Source organism: Andrena cerasifolii, chromosome 13 (genome assembly GCF_050908995.1).
Source record: "Andrena cerasifolii isolate SP2316 chromosome 13, iyAndCera1_principal, whole genome shotgun sequence".
NCBI classification, from domain to species: domain Eukaryota; kingdom Metazoa; phylum Arthropoda; class Insecta; order Hymenoptera; family Andrenidae; genus Andrena; species Andrena cerasifolii.
Genome location: NC_135130.1, coordinates 6,935,596 through 6,954,481, shown reverse-complemented (window position 1 = coordinate 6,954,481; position 18,886 = coordinate 6,935,596). Strand labels below are relative to the sequence as shown.

At 44.9% G+C, this 18,886-nt stretch overlaps 2 protein-coding genes across 7 annotated transcripts in view; one reads left to right on the top strand and one right to left on the bottom strand.

Annotated features, from left to right (window-relative positions):
- LOC143375828 (uncharacterized) overlaps nucleotides 1-18,886 on the bottom strand; it is a 193,134-nt gene that overhangs the window by 26,750 nt on the left and 147,498 nt on the right. For 4 of the 5 annotated variants that reach the window (XM_076825344.1, XM_076825342.1, XM_076825343.1 and 1 more), the window contains one exon: nucleotides 60-319. The gene's annotated coding sequence lies outside the window, so the exon portion shown is untranslated. Of the gene's footprint in view, nucleotides 1-59; nucleotides 320-14,500; nucleotides 15,266-18,886 lie in introns of those variants that run through there. The other variant, XM_076825345.1, reaches the window with a different exon arrangement.
- Ror (tyrosine-protein kinase transmembrane receptor Ror) overlaps nucleotides 1-18,886 on the top strand; it is a 244,867-nt gene that overhangs the window by 80,582 nt on the left and 145,399 nt on the right. The window lies entirely within an intron of this gene.

Genomic DNA, 18,886 nt, shown 5'->3' with positions numbered 1-18,886 from the left:
CATTAATCTTGCTTCTGAAGTGAGCTTTGTTCTTGCTTTGAGAGGCTTCTTTTTCTTACGACACAGCGCTCCAAGTGTTCTTCGTCTAGTGGAGAGTCCTCATCGTCGATGATGCCTCGGGAAAATGTTGCTGCGCATTCTTCACAGAAAATCCAGTCGGGCACCAGATACGGTCTTCTGTCTTTCACAGGCGACGATATTTAAGATCCCACAGCCACGGATTCCAAAGTGTAGCAGGTTCCAAATTCAGACTCAGGTGGTGAATCCTCTCTTCAAATTCCTGTCGACTAGTCCTCACAATCGACCAGCAGTATTTTGTCTGGAAAGTAAAAAGGATCTTAGTATCGCCAAATTTTTTAACTCCAATAAAAGTTGATTATTCAATTCTACCAAGCACACTAACAATTTTTGATTACCCCATGAAACATATTATTATTATTTATAAGCTATTAACCCTTAGTATCTTTGTGTACCACCCGCGTTACACGATTTGAAAAAATCATGCGAGCCATTTGGAGGCTTCTTCGTGAACTTTAAAGCGTTACTTTACTATTACCACGTGTAACAAGTGTCCTTAGGGCAGAAATACATCCGTAGAAATGCTACTGTGATACGCTGTCTCGTATTGTTGATTGCAACTCTTAATTTCGCCAGGGCCACTGAAAATACCAGGTAAATGCTAATTTTTGTCTCAATTATTTCGGATTTCCTTAGTGAATAAATTTCATGTCGAACATAATAATGTATGTAACACTAGTGTAACATTCTGCAAAGCCCATTGGCTTAATATTATAATAGGTACCTTTATGCATGGTTTAACATTGGTGTTATATCCATATTTTTTTTCATTTATATAAAAAATTGTTATACTAAGCATTCTTTGCTTATTTTTACCATGCAGTGTGGACGAAAATGGAGCGATAAGAATTTTTTCTGAGTAAAATAGAAAAATCACGATACTAAGGGTTAATGTTCCAGAAAAGTAGTTTTAGTTTAAATTTCCCGAAACCGAGTTAAGCGAATTATATAAACCTTTAAAAGAATTTTAATAACTGAAAAAATTCAGTTTAAAAAATATTACGTAAGCAGGGGATTGCAATATCAAATCTTACGGTTTATTATGCTGGGAGGGGAGAGAGGGAAGGGGTAAGAAATTGCCAAAATTACCCTTACGTAATTAACGACAGCCCCCAACAATCTATCAGAATTCTACCAAGCACACTAACAATTTTTGATTATCCCATGAAGCATATTATTATTTATTAGCTATTATCCCCTCCAACCCCCAAAAGCATCCCACCCAACCCCTTCAACATTCCCCGAAAAATAATAAAGCACAGTCCTTCCTCACTTTCTAATCTCCACCCCTAAACTTCCCCTCCTCCAATCTTCTCACTTCCCCCGACCTGCCTTCCAACCCCCTCGCCCCAGCCCATTTCCCTGCAGCCCGTGTCTACCTCGCGTTTCGCAGTCTGCCCCGAGAAGTAACAGGCCGCAAACGAACGACGACGACGATATGCACCTGTGCTTTCGCGCCGTCTCTTTTCCGCGCGGAACGCACACGCGCGTGTTCCTCTTTGATGTCGCGCTCGCAGACTCGGCGCGGGGGGGTCGGGGGAGGGGCAGAGAGCGGCGGCCAAAAACGCTCTTCAAAGCATAGATTTACGTTCCCGGCCGCTTTCCAGCGAGAATGTTTTCCTATTCCGTGTATACGCCGGGAAGCGTGCAGCTGCACCCTGCGCAAGCGAGGGCGGGCAGGTGGCGCGCTCGGAGGGTGAGTTGGCCCGCTCCGGCGGGCGCTTTAATCGCCCCCGCCCCCCTGGGACCGCTCGGAACGAAGATGAACCTGCGGTCGACCTGGATTTTTCACCCGCGAATTTTCGATCGCGCAGTCACCCCCGGAGTGAACGGATTATTAGGCGGTCGGTCGTTCAACCCCTGAAAAGCTTGGTTTTCCCGAATCTTGCGCGGTTACAGTCCCTGCCCGCTGAAGGCCGCATCCGCGGATGAGTTTCAGCTGACGCGACAGCTCCGCCGCGCAGCTTCCTCGCGCAGGCAGCGCGAAAGTGAGGTTAGCAGCTATTAGGGTGTCGAGGCGTTGGTAAACGTATGTCGTGCGAGAGGTAAGGACATGGGGACAGCAGAGGAAAAAACAGGTTTGAAGCGGCTACAAGGGGGACGTTAAGGGAGGATCTGGGGGGGTGAAAAGCTGAAGGGATTAAGGGAGGGAATCCTAGAAAAGGGTCCGCACGGCCAAACAAAAGAAGCATGTGGATTAAGAGAGAGGGATCAAATGAAGAGGGATTAAGAGTCAAAGAGCTTGAAGGAAGAGATGCCGGGGCGGGGGTGCGGAGCGGAGAAGAGGCACTGGAAAGAATGGCAGCGAGATTTTAAGCGACAGATTAGGGAAGACGCGGAGGAGAATCGTGTGGCTCGGATCGCGGAATTGGGAGGAGACGAATGAAAGAAGGGAATAGAGGAATTATTAATAGAAGGGGCCGCGGGAAAGAATTAACGACCTAGAAAGATGGTTGGCTTATAAATTTAGGTTAGGTTGGAAAGCAGTCTTTTGGCTGAACCTCGGCTTTGCGATTGTCATTTCTTCTTTCTTTTCTGTTGCTTGTTTTATATACTTGTTTCTGCAATGAAGACGTTTAATAGTAGCAATAAAAATAAACGAGGGCAACACTGAAGACAGAGAATAGGAGGTGGATTCAGAGGGAGTCTGAGGAAGGGTGTATAAAAGCTGAAAACCAAGTATAAGGCCAAAAACAAAGAGACTGTGGAGACACTGGGCACTGGGTTGGACAGTGTTTGTTTCCTCTTCTGTGAGGCTGAAAAAGATTCTTCCGACGTGGAACAAGGTGAAACAGGCTAGAGAAGGTGAGTGAAAGGAAGGTGGAAGCTAAAGGGCTGGCAGGAGCAAGCTCGACAAAGAGAAAGACGGGGAGGAAGAAAATTTCAGGTTGAAGATCCTCCTGGCGAGCTCACCAAACTGGAAAATGCTTTGACAATACACAGGCGTAATTGATTTATAAACAACTCGCTCGCGGGCGCTCGCAAGGGCTTTTCTAATTGTTTCATACTCCCCGGAACACCGTAATTAAGAGAAAAAGCATGAATTTCGAGTGGCGCGAGTCTCGTGATTATCGTTGCATTAACAAAGGCGTGGTTAATTTCTACCAAGTGCCTTTGTACTTTATTCGCGAGCGGAGCACGTCTGACCTGAGAGCGTATCGTTCTACTGCACCCGGCTACTAAAACACCCTTATTTATCACCAACAGTATGGTTTAAAAGAATTAATACTCGTACACAGCGGTGGTCGGAAGGAAGATTAAACTGTGAATATTTGAGAAAAATAAGATGACACCAACAAACAGAATTATACCCTAAAATTGGCACCCTCATGTAGAAGTTTTTCTAAAATAGAAACAGGGTACGTTTGTCCACGAATTCTCCACGTCTAACAAAAATTTTCGTTTGTACACCCTTCAAAAAAAATTACGACCAAAGTAAAAAATTTAGTAAAGTAATTTTTTTTATTTATTTATTCTATCTCCCATACATTAAAGGGAGATAGAATAAATAAATAAGGGAGCATGGAGAAATTTCTGTTCTGAACTTTTCTTTGACCACCACTTCTATAATAATAAAATGTTGTTTCGGTTTTTCAATGATTTTTAGTTGCATAACGATTGCTTGCCAAAGTTATTATTTTTTTTTAACAAAAGAAGGCAAACAGAAGAGTAACGCATATTGTTTGAACTGCATAATACGTCATGCCCGGCGGGGCGTTAAAAGAACCGGAAAGATTTTTGCAACTCCGCCGGAATCGGCTGCGTTTATTTGTCCTCCTTGGCGGTATATTTTGTTTCCTTGCGAGGAGCCACGCATTATTATTAAAACAAGCATCGGCCGGCAGGAGGCGCCGCGCGGCATCCAGCAACAAACGCCTCGCCTGCAATCAGGAAGAGCTTAAAAACTTTTCCCCTTTCTTTTTTCAATTCCTCGCCTCACAGCCGGGAAAGTTGGCGGTAAACGAAGTTCTGGCCGTCGTTTCTCGTCGCTTTCGTCGGGATGTTCGCGGCCGTAATCACGTTCATTCGGGCGCGGATGCATTTTAATGCCGCCAGGCATCGCAAGAAACTCGATTCGAAAGTTCCCGCGCTGCCTGGCAAAAACTTAGGGCTCGTTAAGGGCCCGGTTGCATTTGCATGACACTTATCACGAGTCGGGGGATCTTCAATGTACACAGGGATGGACAGATGAGGGGAGGACGGATTAAGGAGAGGGGGTTTTTCTTCAGTTGTTAGTCGGGGGTGAATATCGAGGGGTGGTGAAATTTTTGGACGGGGGTGGAATGTAGAATATTTAGTTTTCTGTATTTTTGTAACTCCCTTGGGGTGGGGGTGGATGCGAACGAAAAAGTAAGGGATGAGCTTGTGTTGTAAGGAGTTGTTGTTTTCTTTGGTAACTGTTTCTTCGAAGATTGATTGGAAAAATGGTTGGGCGAAAATTGAGGAGTTCGATTCGTTTGCAGGGATTTACTCGCCTCTCTCGAGAGATAGAATTTAATTGATCAGTGGTGCCTAGATATTCGTACGCCTCCACGTTCGACGTAGTTGGTTTACGTTGAGCGTTCTGCGAATTTTCTCGTGGGATTTCTTATTTACAAATCTATCGCGTGCTTTATTGCCTCGACGGTCTAACGAATTTTCTAAATTTAAACCACGATGAAGATACTGGATCTAAATATCGTTTGGTATCGTGCTCCAAGTATACTTCATTTGGTGTATCAAATAATATTGGGTTTGGATTTATTTGAACTGTCAGTTTCGTTACCGCTGTGTTCATAGAAGTATTTCATATTATTTTTAAATTGTAACATCACGGTGCTAAATTTCGAAAATTGTCTGATAATATCTAATGAATTACCATGAGCTCTTTAAAATATTCTCGTCGATTGTGCCACATAAAATTTAAAATTCCCAATAGTTTTTCTAATATCACAAACTTCCTTCTACTTACATTACTCCCTTCGATCACAACAAGTTTACAAGCGCCCAATACAGCTTCAGGATTACAGAAAACAGCGAACTTCCTCGAAACTCCCACATCACAAACTATTCCACCCACCACACGTTCATTATTCATCACAAACTTCCAACCTCCAACTATCCGACATCCCAAAACGTTTCACTTTCAGCACACTCTCCGTGCCGAAGATAAATCCCCCACTTTCCACAAAGTTTACCCACATCACAAACTATCCCACCCACCACACGTTGATCACAAACTTTCAACCTTCAATTATCCAACACCCAAAAAGATCCACTTTCAACCCACTCTCCACTTCCAAGACAGTTCCCCACTTCTCACAAAGATAACCGATATCACAAACTATCCCACCCATTACAACTTCATCACTCATCACAAACTTTCAACCTCCAACAATCCAGCACCCCAAAAAATTCCACTCTCATTCTTTTTTCCATTCCCAAACAAATCTTCCACTTCACACAAAGATCACATCACAAGCTACTCCACCCATCACAGATGCATCACAAACATTCAACCTCTAACTATCCAACACCTCAAAAAGATCCACTTTCGTCCCATTTCCCATTCCAAGACAAGTTCCCCACTTCTCACAAAGATCACCCAACTTTTCAAGCGCCCAATACAGCTTCAGGATTACAAAAAACAGCGAACTTCCTCGAAACTCCCACATCACAAACTATCCCACCCACCATATGTTCATCACAAACTTTCAACCTCCAACTATTCAGCACCCCAAAAAATCTACTCTCATTCCTTCTTCCATTCCCAGACAAATCTTCCACTTCACACAAAGATAACTACATCACAAACTATTCCACCCATCACAGATTCATCACAAACTATTCCAACCACCACACGTTCATCACAAACTTTCAACCTCCAACTATCCAACACCCCAAAAAAATCCACTCTCATTCCTTCTTCCATTCCCAGACAAATCTTCCACTTGACACAAAGATCACTACATCACAAACAAGTCCACCCATCACAGATTCATCACAAACTATTCCACCCACCACACGTTCATCACAAACTTTCAACCTCCAACTATTCAGCACCCCAAAAAATCTACTCTCATTCCTTCTTCCATTCCCAGACAAATCTTCCACTTCACACAAAGATAACTACATCACAAACTAGTCCACCCATCACAGATTCATCACAAACTATTCCACCCACCACACGTTCATCACAAACTTTCAACCTCCAACTATCCAACACCCCAAAAAAATCCACTCTCATTCCTTCTTCCATTCCCAGATAAATCTTCCACTTCACACAAAGATAACTACATCACAAACTAGTCCACCCATCCCAGATTCATCACAAACATTCAACCTCCATCTATCCAACACCCCTAAAAGATCCCCTTTCATCCCATTTCCCATTCCAAGACGAGTCCCCACTCCACACAAAGATCACCCACATCACAAACTATCCTACCTGCCCCCCCAATCACAACCCCGAATACCCACCCCCTCAAAGACCCCCCGCGCGATGTACCGCGACGTCCAGCGTTCCGTAGTCGAGTAGAAAATCGCGGATCGGTTGTGACGGTCACAAAACACGAAGGGCAAGTCTCGCGGGCTACCCCAGCTGGCGGTGCCCGACCGCATGTAAATCATCCGCAACAGGATCGACCGGCTGAAACCACGTGTACGCGCACTTCTGCGCGCACTTAGGCGGAATGACGCCGATGCGCGCGTGTTAACGTGACACGCGGGTAAACGTCGGCGACACGTGTCGCGCGAGTAATCCATGGGTTGTCGTTACCTCCGCCGTGTCACAAATGCACCGTCACTACCACGCTCTCTATACAGTCGATGCAGTCGATTGCACTGGCTCGCATCTGCGTCGATCACTGTCCCTCGAGGAGTAGATTTTTCGTGCTAATACGCGGGAGCATCGAGGCTGAAGCCGTCTCCACTCTACGGGGTGTTTGTGAAGTCACGGCAGAACAGCTTGTGATTCTATAGGATCACCAAAGGTATTCGAAGCTTCCATAGGCGAATATTTTCCTACTCTCGTATGGAGTCGTACATTCTACAGAGTTTACGGAATTCTGTTAGGTAAACTAGAGATTTTCATTAATCTTCAAGGCTCCTAAGATGTGTGTACATACTTCGAGTCACAAGCTGACGAACGGGAGGTATTGTGTGACGAGGTTATCGCCGGGAAAGGGAGCTGGTGTAATTCCGTCGTGACGAACTCGTCTGCTTCGCGTCACCGGATCGATGGCACGTACCACGCGGCCATCGAAATCCGTATCGAGCTTGCAACCGGAAATCGTTAAAATCGCGGCACCGCTGTGCGGCCGACGAGCTGTTGCGCGCCCACGGAACGTGGCTAGCAAAAACGAAACTGCACCGCAAGAACGAAGTGGTAAACCCTGCAACTAATTTCCGTGACAATAAATTCCCCGAAGCACCCCTCCGTGGCAAATTATTCGACAACCCAAGTGTTCGCAATATCGACCAGACACCGAAACTCTTCTTTCCCCTTCAAAAAAAAAAGAAACTAACATCTAAGAAAACAAAATTCTTCCTCCGATTACATCCCACACCGCGCAGAGACTTTTCTGTGATCCTCTCCGCAAGCTTGCCACCCCCCGCGGGGAAGCCGAGCGGTGTGGAATCGAAGAAAAATGAAACAAAAGCCAGAAGACAGCTAGCAGAACTTCCGCTGGGAACACGATACATCCTCCCGAGCGATAAAATAAATCACGCCGACTGGTCCAGAAGGCGCGCTGGCCCAGGCCGGCCACGATTTTATTTACAATTCCGCGTAATGGACACAGCGGACCAACCGACCACCAGCTCCCTTAACGAAACGTTTATCGAGCTACTTCCAAGAGGCACCGTCGAAGTGGAGCCGCGCTGAGTCCAGCCTGTACCCAGGCCAGGAGCCAGTAAACACCGAACCTGATATTATTAATAGATCGATTCGCAGCGTCTCGAATCCCATCGATACTTAGACGAGACAGAGCCATAAGGGTGGACTGTTTTTAAGGCGCGGGAGCAGGGACAACGGGGTGTCTGGGCGACTCGGGGGAAGTTTCTCGCTGTCCAGGGAGCATTTGTCCCGGAGGTAACATTTAGCCAGGCAGGCCGGGTAGGTTGCATCCAGGGTGCATCCCGAAACGAGCAGACGTCGCGAACTTCGTCCCCGCGAGCCCGGCTAATTGAATTCGATCGAAAATACGCGCCTAATTGCAGCGTCAACCTCGAAAGGAGAAGCTTACGTCCCCGCGGAAAGTGGGGCTGAAGTTTGCAGTTTATGGAACTGAATCTTAAGTGGACGACCCTCCAATTTAAACTTAGCTTATCGCTCTGTCCTCGAGAGCGCCGCGGCCCACCCCCGCCGCCCCTGAATCATGCTAGCCCGCGGAGCAGACTCTCCCGCGAGTGGATCGAGACGCCGGGAAAAGTCGCGGGACAAATGGCTTTGAGGAGTTTTCTCGAGCCCTTGGAAGGGTTGTGGGTTGTTGTGGGTTGTATTGTGATTCATGGGGAGGATGATTGTAGGGGCGAGTTGTTTGACGGCGGCGGGAGGGGAGTTGTTGATTTAGTGGGAAGCTTTGTTGGTGGAGAGTCAAGGCACTGTGGGGGTTGGCAAAGGAGGAGGAAAAGGGTTGGAACTTTTGTGGATGTGGAGCCTGAAACTGCTTCAACTTTTAACTTCGCAATTGTGTAGTGTTAATTGGGACAAGTTTTGCGGAAACCTAACAACCCTCAAAATGAAAAAAAAAAGAAAGAGTTAAACACAGTGCGGATCCCACAATTTTGTGATCTTCGCTTTGCACAGAATTACAAAGTCATAGAACAATTACCGAAGGTACCAAGTCATAGTTCCATTTTAGGCTTCGAAAGCAAAAATTACAGAAAATTTAAAATAATATTAATAATTACACTACTCACTTTTTAATAGCCCATTAAATAAACAGTAACCAAACAATAACAAAAACAATAAAATATGCCCAATATTATAGCAATGAAGCTACTTTTCTTTAACAATTGAAATCTACAAACTAAACTTACTCAATTTCAGATCATTGAGGCTGGAAGCTTTCCGCACAACTTGCCCCAATTCTCCCAATTTGTCGATCCCATCTTTCCGTTGAAAATGGTACTAGGAGCCTAGTATTCAGGAGAAGTGTGCAACAATTCTATTATTATATTCGAGATTCCAGAATGGATATTAACTTCTGTTCTCTTTTCTGTTGCAGGTAGGAGCATTAGAGTAACTGGATCGTCTGAGGTGTCTTCTCTATCCTGGCTTAAAGCAGAAGTTTCTGGAAGGTCTGTACGATTTTCCGTTGTCCATGTAGCCCGGATGGTTTCTTTGCAACGCTTCTCTTCCGTGGATCGAATCCCTCGAACAACTTAAAGCTCGTGAAAGCTTCTAGTTTAAAGGGCTTTCCAGGAAAAATTACAAATTTCCTCGGAGAAATTGATAGCTGGAAGCTTTTCGAATACTTCGAAGGGACCTGCGTTCCTTAAACCTGATTTCATCTGAAAAATAGCTGCTGCCTCGCCTCGAGATTTCAGGTCGCGCCTCGAGAAGGAACAGTCTGAAAGAGCGGTGTAAAAAAAGTAGATGATAAAGTTCTCATCGACCGCTCGCGATTAACGCCTCTCTCTTTCCTCGCGTCCGCGATGAAAACTTGATCGATTCTCGACGAACGAGCCTCTTTCTTTGCCGTGTTGACGATCGGTACCGAAATAGCGTCGCGACGCCCCTCGAGCGGCTGGAAATCGCGCCTCGGCCAACCGATCAGCTTTCAAACAAGCCAAGTTTGGCCCTTTGATGGCGCATGGATTCGAATTTATTGCACTTTCAGGCGCGTTTCCGCGTTCCCCGTGCCCGCGGAGGGCAGAATTTTGAGGGAGGCTCGATGGTGAGGCTGTCGGAAAAATAGTTACTAAAATAGCAATTAGGAATTATTTAGGAGAAATAGCAGCGTTAGAGAGTGTTTCGAAGGAGTGCTTAAAAAGGTTACTCGGGGAAGCACTTGAAGGGAATATTCAGTAGGAATTCTTAACGGGGGTGCTCAGGGGGCCATTAAGAAAATATACTTGAGGGGAGATGCAACTACGAGTAATATTCTCGACTTTCAGCAGAAGCTTATTGCCCTAATTCTGACCACTTCGTAAATGTGTGTCTTTAAGAATTATACGCTGTAGGGCTTCCCTCCTGTCTATTAGAGCATTCACTTTCATTATACCGGGTGAAGCACTTCAAATCGTCGCTTTAATGTACAACGGTGCTGTAAGATCGACGCAAGTCGCATGGTTTCAGTTAGAGGAGATTGCTTTCGCGATTGTATGTAGGACAATGCTGCCCTGCTTAGTTAAAATGGCCCATCTTGCATTTCTTCATTTTTCAAGATGTGTTGAAATCAGGATTCGCAAGGGTTCTGGAACTTTTCAATAGGTTCTATTCGAAACATGGACCGTGGAATTTTTTTAAATATGTTCCCATGAGAACTGATAAAGTAAATGTTCTTGAAATAAAGGTTCTAGTTGGAATGGAACTTATAAAATATAGCAATAAAAATTTCTCTGTGACAGGAACAGATATTTTGTTCATCAATATTAAAAAAGTTCTGAATCGTTGTAACAAATACTCAATACTATTCAATAATAATTATTGCAGTTAAATTGATATTTGCAATGTGTTATTTATTTGTAATTTTTACCTACGTAGATAATTTCTACGCAGATATTATGGAATTTTGGTGTAGTTTGCTTCGTGTAAGTTATAAAAAAAATTTATTTAGGTATTATTCTGGACAAGTTCTCTTTTCTGTTCAGTACTTCGTATGAAACTGTTAATTACTTATGTTATGATTTTCATAGCTTTTACTAAGTAAACACGAAGAATATGATATTATATTGTTAAATAATACTAGTATCTAATAGTTTAGTACTGTTCTTTATTTTATGGAACCTTTTTTAATACTAGTACCCAATTATGGAACCTTTTTTAATAAATGTTCTAATACAACTGTTTCCATGGAACTTTTATGATATAGGTTCTGAAATATCTGTTTCATGAGATCTCTTTCTAAAGAAATTCCTAAGGGTAACATTTCTTTCAAAAAAAAATTCCACAGGAACAGATATTTTCTTAAACGAAACATAAAAGTTCTAACAGAATTTTTTTAAAAATAAAAGTTCCAGAACTTTTTCGATCCCTGGTGGAAATATTTGAAGTTCCACACGTCTTTTACCTTTTAATGTTTGAAAACCCTACGCGCTTCGTAGAGATCTAGAAACAGTCTAATGTATTTAACCCAACTACTTTTCAGACGTCTAAAATATCCTGTCTGAAACATTTAATTAATTGATACCTGAATATTACATTACCTACCGGTACAACTATTAAATAACATTACATTAGGTTGTTAGGAGCTAATGTCAACATTTTCTAAATTGAATGAAGAAGAACAAGGACGGCGGAAAGAAAATAATAAAAAAATAAGTTTTCTCAGTTGTTTCGAAATACTAGATGGGACATTTTAACTAAGGAGTGCATTATGGGTGCGCTCTTCAGACTAAAGTAATTTAATTTTAGCAGTGCTGAGTTTAAAGAAATTAGAAATAATCATTCAACAGATGTTTCTCTAATCTCAGCTGAAAATTCGAGCTCAGTGTTCTGAATCGCTTCTACAATTTTCCGATGCACATTTTCGCCAGAACAAGAAGAAGGAAGGTGATAAACACAATTTCGCATTGTACATCATTGAAAGTTGCAGAAGGTAGGCTGAAGACGCAGTGTCTGACCAATTTCGGACGTGACTACTTGCGCGCAAGTTGCGCTGGGCGCAGTCCACTCGCCACTTTTTCGATAAATCGACTTCTGCTTGAATTATAGATTACTCCATCCCTTATAAATAGAACGTTTCCACCCCCCTGAGAAACACTTCAAACAATTTCAACTTTTCTCAACCTAAATCACTTAAACCTCCGCTCTACCCGAATTTCCACCCCCACAGATCCCCGGCACAGAATATCCAAACTTCCGTCCTAAAGAACTCGTGAACTGTCTCTAAATCCACTCCCATAAATTCTCCCTCCCCTGGCCCAGCCTCCCCAATTAGCTTCGTCAAAAACACGCGTCGAAGTTGCCCAACGATTCACCCCCTCCAGCCGGGCCGCGTGACTGACACGGAAAATGAAATTTCCCGGCGGCGGAGGGGAAGAACCAAGGTCCATGGAGGCTGCGACGGAAAAATGAGCCTCGCGGTAACGGTCTCCAACCCCCCGTGCCGGGGGTGGTTCTATATTTCAAGGGTGCGCTGTTGTGTTTCGACGGGCTGGACTCTGCGAAGTCATTCCGAGGTCGTTGCAGCGCAATGAAGGGGGAAGGGCGCGGCAATAAAGGGTAGTGACGCGACTAACTGAAAAATTATCCATTTCCCTCCCCCTTAACTGCGGACGTTGCTCCCAGCCCCCTGCTTACCGAATGCTCACCTTTGCGCGGCCACTCGAGGGAAACAGGTTCAGTTCGAATTTACGTGCACCCTCGGCGACACGCGTCATCGAGTCGATGAGGTGGAAACTCGCAACCCGGTTGTTTAAAATTCACATTTCCTTTTCGTTTCTTTGCCGAACCATGTGAAACTGGGAGGGGTTGTTAAAGTAGATTGGCTTTTTGCGCGGGGTTGGGGGTGTTTGTGTGACAGTAAATTGTTTTTTTTTCGTGCCACGTGGAGGACTGAGGGGGTGTAGAGGGTTTTCTGCTTCTGCAATTGTTACTCGTGAGTGCAAATAATTTTATTTAATGAGAACTGGGATACCAGTATTTTTATTTAGAGTTTCTTTGTACTTGTTAGTTGATTTATTTTAATGATTCAGATTGTGAGGAATATTTGTGAAATATTGCTAGGGTTTCTTCATTTCTAATTGAAATTTTCTTTCGCACTTTGAGGAAATTGTATTATTTCATAGTTTGCGTGGTGATAAATCGCTGTGGTGTAATTTTTGGTTGAAATTGAGTTGGGAAGCGAAGTGAGGGGAGGTGGTGTAGAAGATTTGCCTACATTTTTCACGTTCCTCGCGTAACAAACGGCCGGTGGTAAGTTGAATCCGTACGAGAAAAAAGCGCGAGACACGCCGGCGGGACCCTCGCGGCGGGAAAATAAATTTCTAAACGAAGGTTGCATTCTTTGTGAATGAAACGAGCTGGAGGGGGGAAGACGTATGTGCATTCCTAAAGCCACCATTCGTAATCCAAACAGCCGCGGTATTAATAGGCAGGAAAGAAAACAGTGAAAATTTTCACCGACCAAAAGTCTGACAATCGTCGAACAGCTGACACGCGATCGATCCAGAAATACATTTTTCTTGTCGCGCGTTCCTTGGAACGCGTTAACACCCGCTCTAAATTAACAACCCCCCCGAATAATTAATAACTATCAAAACAGCAAAAAGCTACTCCGCGTTCCAAGTCGAAACCATTTAACACGAAGTCATAATAATAAAATAATTCTCTTCCGCCAATAAATCGAAGTAATCGTACGAAAAAATTAGAATCGTTAGATCCAACGTTCACCGAACCAGCCAGCGTCCATCCGTTCCCACGAAGATGACTCCTCGGCAGCGCGAAATATTTAAAACAGTTCCCACTGGCCCGAGAGAAAAAGAACGAGTGTCTTTCGTCGACACAGTTTCCCCGCTCGCTGATTCAGCACAGCCTGTCAATCCCACCCCGTCAGGTCTCGATCATTCGCGCCGTAAATACGGGCCATATGATTGCTGGACGCCTGTGAATCATCGCCGCAGAAAATATCCTCGACCCGAGGGAACTGACTCCGCGCTTTTCAACCTTCGACCACGTGAAGAAAAGGCGAAAAAACTAGAGGCTCCTCGAAACTCGATCTCTCGGCACCGTGGTCCGCTGAACCACCCCAAGAATCCCCTCCCGCTACCGCGGCTGATTTTTTTTTGCTCGAACCACGCGTGCGTTCGACCCAGAAACCGACACCGTCTAACCCGCCGACCCCCCTCCGGAGGAGCGACGAAGGGGGGGGGGGAGGGGGAGGAACGTAGAAAAAACGAGTCCCTTAGGGCGATCTCTCGACGACCACGAGGGAGCGGCGGCGAAAAAGGCCGGGGGGCACGCGCGACACACGTTCACTCGACGGAAGAAGTTGGAGAGAGAGCAAAAAAGGAAGGGGCAGCGGGGAAAAAAATACCGGGAGGGGGGGACCCGGCGCTCCGAGCAACAATGCCCTCTTCATTTTCCTTTTACTTGCACCTCACTAACGACCAGCAGCACGCCCGTCCGACCTTTCGTTTTTTCCCCCGTCGCCTCTTTTTTTTTTTTATCTGCCAGACCCACTGGGTCCCTCGAACGCGTGCCCCCCTCCTTCTTTTCTCCTGCCCCTTTTTTGTTACACCGACGCAGGAAGGTAGGAAGTTTCCTTCGACGTACCTTTTTTCTGGGTCTCTTTCCCCGTCGCTCTGGTTGTTCTTTCTCGCCGGCACGAGGCTCTTTTCACGTGAATCCTCCTCCTCCTCCTCCTCCTCCGCGTCGGCTTCCTCTTCCTCGTGGCTTTCCCTCGTCTCGCGGCCACGGCCGTGCGGAATTCGAACCGGGGTTCGATTTGGCGGCACCCAGTTTGAGCTGGTCGGCATAACTGCCTCCGTGTCGACCACTCACTCCCGGACTCGTGGCCTCTCCTCTCTCTCTCTCTCTCTTCCTCTCTGCTTCGCTGCGCCACCTCCGCGGCGATCGTCCTTCTCGCTCCTCCCTCTATTTCCTTCTCGGTCCACTGTCCCGCTCCTTCCTGCGCGCCGCTCCGCTCCGTTCTCGCTCGGTAGCGATGGCTTCGGTACGCTCTCGGTCGGCTTGAACTGGCGGAGGAAGTTTCGAGAGTCGATCCGCGGCGGCAGGTGTTCGAGAGCACTTTTTCGGCGGCCTCGAGTGGGGGAGTTTGAAGGGGCCGGGGAGCGCTGAGTGGCGGTGGGAGTTTCAAGGAGCGATGGAACCCGTAATTTTTGTGATTTCGTGATGGGAGTTGTAATGCTGGCTTCTGTTTTTTTTTTTTTTTTTTTTATTGCGTTGATAGTGAACTCGGGTTTGGGGGGTTTACCATGCGAACTGGGGTTTTGGTTTTATACTTCCGTGGGAGAGTTCGAGGATCATTGTTAGTGCTTAGCAAAATTGCCTAATTAAAAAACAAAAACGAATTATTAATTTCGTTTTGCATTGGCTCTTCTTGAACTCACCCACGGATTTCTTCCACATCAATTTTTAACCTCCCCTTGCAACATACTCCACATACCGTAAACTGGGGGAACATTGGCATGTTTTTGGAACATTTTGCTGTATAAGATAAAAATTAACATTTTTAGATTTGCTTTAAGTATGGTAATATTGCATCTTTTGTGATTCCACTACAAGTGTCGAAATGCATAAAATATTTGTGCTTATCCTTCTTTGAGACATGTTAAATTAATGGGGTAACATTGGCACATCATATATAAAAAGCACTAAAAAGTCAAAGTTGTACCACATCTGAACTTACATTAACACTTAAATTGTACCTTTTTATGTTCAATGCGCTCTATTTTATATATTTTTATTTTTTATTTTTTTAATCAACATTTTTAATTTTGGTTTAGGTATCCTATCATAACATTGCATCGTTTGTGATTGTACTACAAGTGTTGAAATTCCACACAATTTTTTTCCTTTTCCTTTTTAATAGATGCCAATGTTACCCCGTACTGTCAATGTTCCCCCAGTTTACTATATTTAAATTAACTTGAACCCAATCTACATGCACCTAAACAATTCCGATTTACAATTACACCTTCCTTTTCAGCTCTAAAAAATTACTCCACAAAAAGGAACCTCAGCGCCAACCTTCGATCAAGCATCCCCTTAAACAACCCTTCCCTCCCTCTCCAAAGAATCTATATACTCGATCTTACCGAACATTTCCCAGCGACAATTGAATTAGTCCCATCGCTATCTTCACCCTGATCTTCTCCTTCGCTTCTGGCCTTGTTCCTCCGCTTTCCCTCCTTTTTTCCCCCCCTTCGCCCCGCTTCGTTTTCTCTTTCGTAAACAGTTCTCGCCCGGCGGATACCGATTTTCTCCGCCTTTTTTTACCCCTCCGCGAGCTGTTGCGCCCCCTCCCCCATCGCCCCTCGCATTGCTCTTTCTCTATCCGGCGTCCAACCCTCCCTCGACGCTCCCCGCGCGCCTACCCCCGCTATCTTGCCGATCTAAAATTACCCCAGAAACGACGAGCGCTCGTCGCTAACCCGCTCTCTCTCTCTCGCGCGCGAGCCAGCCAAAAAGCGAGCGACTATCGACCTGCCAGGTGGAAGATCACGCTCGCCCATCGGCGTCGATCGATTCGGGGTCGACGCTTCGATTCGCACGGACCGGCCTTGGCGGGGCCTCTCTCGGGTACGTCTCCAGGAGACAAGGGAAATGATTGATGTCCACGCTCGCTAGGTCGAACGAATACTTGTTAGATTTAAAATAACAAGCCTGTTTTCTGAGAAAATAAGTGTATCGTTTCGGAGCCTAGGAGAGGCTCGAACGCGAGGCCGGCCGGAGGTTAGGTCGAGCTCGGGAGGGAGGGCGACACCGTCGGGCGAGGGAAGGTTGGATGCTTTAGGACACTTGGGTAGTTGAATATTTGGGAATTCTGGGACATCAAGGAAACTCGAGAAGTTTCGAGGATTTGGGGAATTTCGTAGTGCGGGGTACTTGAAAAGTTTGCGCACTTTGCCAAAGCTTGCTCTTAGGTATTAATCTTGGAAAGTAGGGGAAATTTAGGAAGTGTGGGGATTCTGGCAAATCGTGGGGAACTTAGAAAATTTAGCAAACCTTTGGATTGAAGCGCGGAGAGTCCTTGAGATTTGAGAAACTTGGGACGTGCACAAAGCAGTGCCGTCTTGTCGTTTTCGGGGGCCCTAAATTATTCAAAATTAAGCAAAATCTTATTTTGCCTCGCGACTACACCGATATAGCAACTCAGGTGAACACGAGGACACTGGAAGTTCGCAGGACAACCAGCGATCTTGTATTCCTGTAGAATTTAATTAATGGCCACGGAAAGTGTCCGAGCCTGCTAGGAAGCGTGGATTTTTATGTCGCAGGGAGGGTTGAAGAGCCCTCTATTCTATGCAAGACGGTACAGGACCGGTATTGGTCATCTGGATCCAGTTACTCGGAGCTGTAATTGCTTCGACAAACTTAATAGCGATTCTCACTCTCTTCGACCTTTTCTCCTGGCATCCTTCAGAACATCAGTGTTTAGGTATCTTGAAGGCGGTCAGGGGTGACACTACTTTGTACACTTTGTATATATGAATATATTTGTAAGCGTAATCAACGTTAAGTGCAACGACTTCTAACCTAGTAGTAATTTTTTCTTATTCCTTCTTACGTTTGTAATAATTGTGTTTAAAGGATTATACCCGTTAATAATAACAATAAAATCAAAAATACCGCGCTAACACGCGAAATGAATATGTATTATAACAATTAAATACAGTGGCTCGCATTAATATTCGGACACTTTTTAAAATCGCATAACTTTTTCAGAATTGGTCCAAAGGACTTGAGTTTTTTTGAGAAGCTAGAAGGATTAGTTTGCTAACTGACGCGTTTCGTCGTTTTGGAAAAAAATGTATTTAGTTGGAATAGCGAAAAGAATAGTAAAGGTCGATTTCGCTGATTTCGGGAATTTTCGCGATTCTCGACCTTATTCTGCGATCTTTAAACGTTTGTAGCTCGGAGCAACGTTAACCGATTTTGATGAAATTTTAGGCACGTATACAACTTACTGCAATCTACAAACCTGTTTTTTTTGTTGAATTTTCATTACAAGCTCACAAAAAAAAGTTTAAAAATCGACCTTTACTATTCTTTTCGCTATTCCAACCAAATACATTTTTTTCAAAACGACGAAACGCGTCAGTTAGCAAACTAATCCTTCTAGCTTCTCAAAAAGAAAACCCAAGTTGTTTGGAGCAATTCTAAAAAAGTTATACGATGTTAAAAAGTGTCCGAATATATTAATGCGAGTCACTGTAAATAAAAATTAAATGTGGGGTGCATTTCACGAGAAAAGTGCCCCATTTTAAAATCAAAATTTTGGTGTACCTATTCGTTAGTTTCTTTCCGCCACAGTTGGAGGGCCCATTTCCAATTCTTTTCTAGCTTCTACAACCCCATTTTTTTAATTTTCCTATTTTTCAGGAGCCCCCTGAGCTCCGGGGTTCTGAGGCAGCTGCCTCTTTCCCCTCTGTGTTAAGACGGCACTGGTACAAAGTTCAAAATTGTACGCTGTAGTCCGTTTTTCTGAACGGGGATTATCAACGACGTACGTTTCCCACCTGAAAGTGTCGCGAGCGTTCCGCTTAAGTTACGATTATAGGTTGCGCGGAATGGCGCGGCCGGTATGCAAATACCTGCGGTAGATTTCACGCGCCATAAACTTATGAATGAGCGTCGCGGACATTTGTCCGATTTGTACATCGGACGCGTTCGTCCACGTTGCGGGAGGGTTCGCTCTGTCAACACGTAACGCTGGTATTTGGGGCGATTACCATTTCACGGCACTGAGATCGATTAGAGATGTGAATGGCGATAGGAGGAACACTGTGCTCTACACTCGGCAGTTGGGAGAAGATTTGCCAAGTTTAAAGTGGGAACACTCCTTTCCTATATACTTGCTTGCTGCTTAATATTAGAGGTTCGCTCACTGTGCGGAAGACTGTTGTCCGAGGGTGGTGATTTCTGGGGAAGTTCGCTGCTATTTATTTAGCGAAAGTTGCACCCTAGATTCATCAA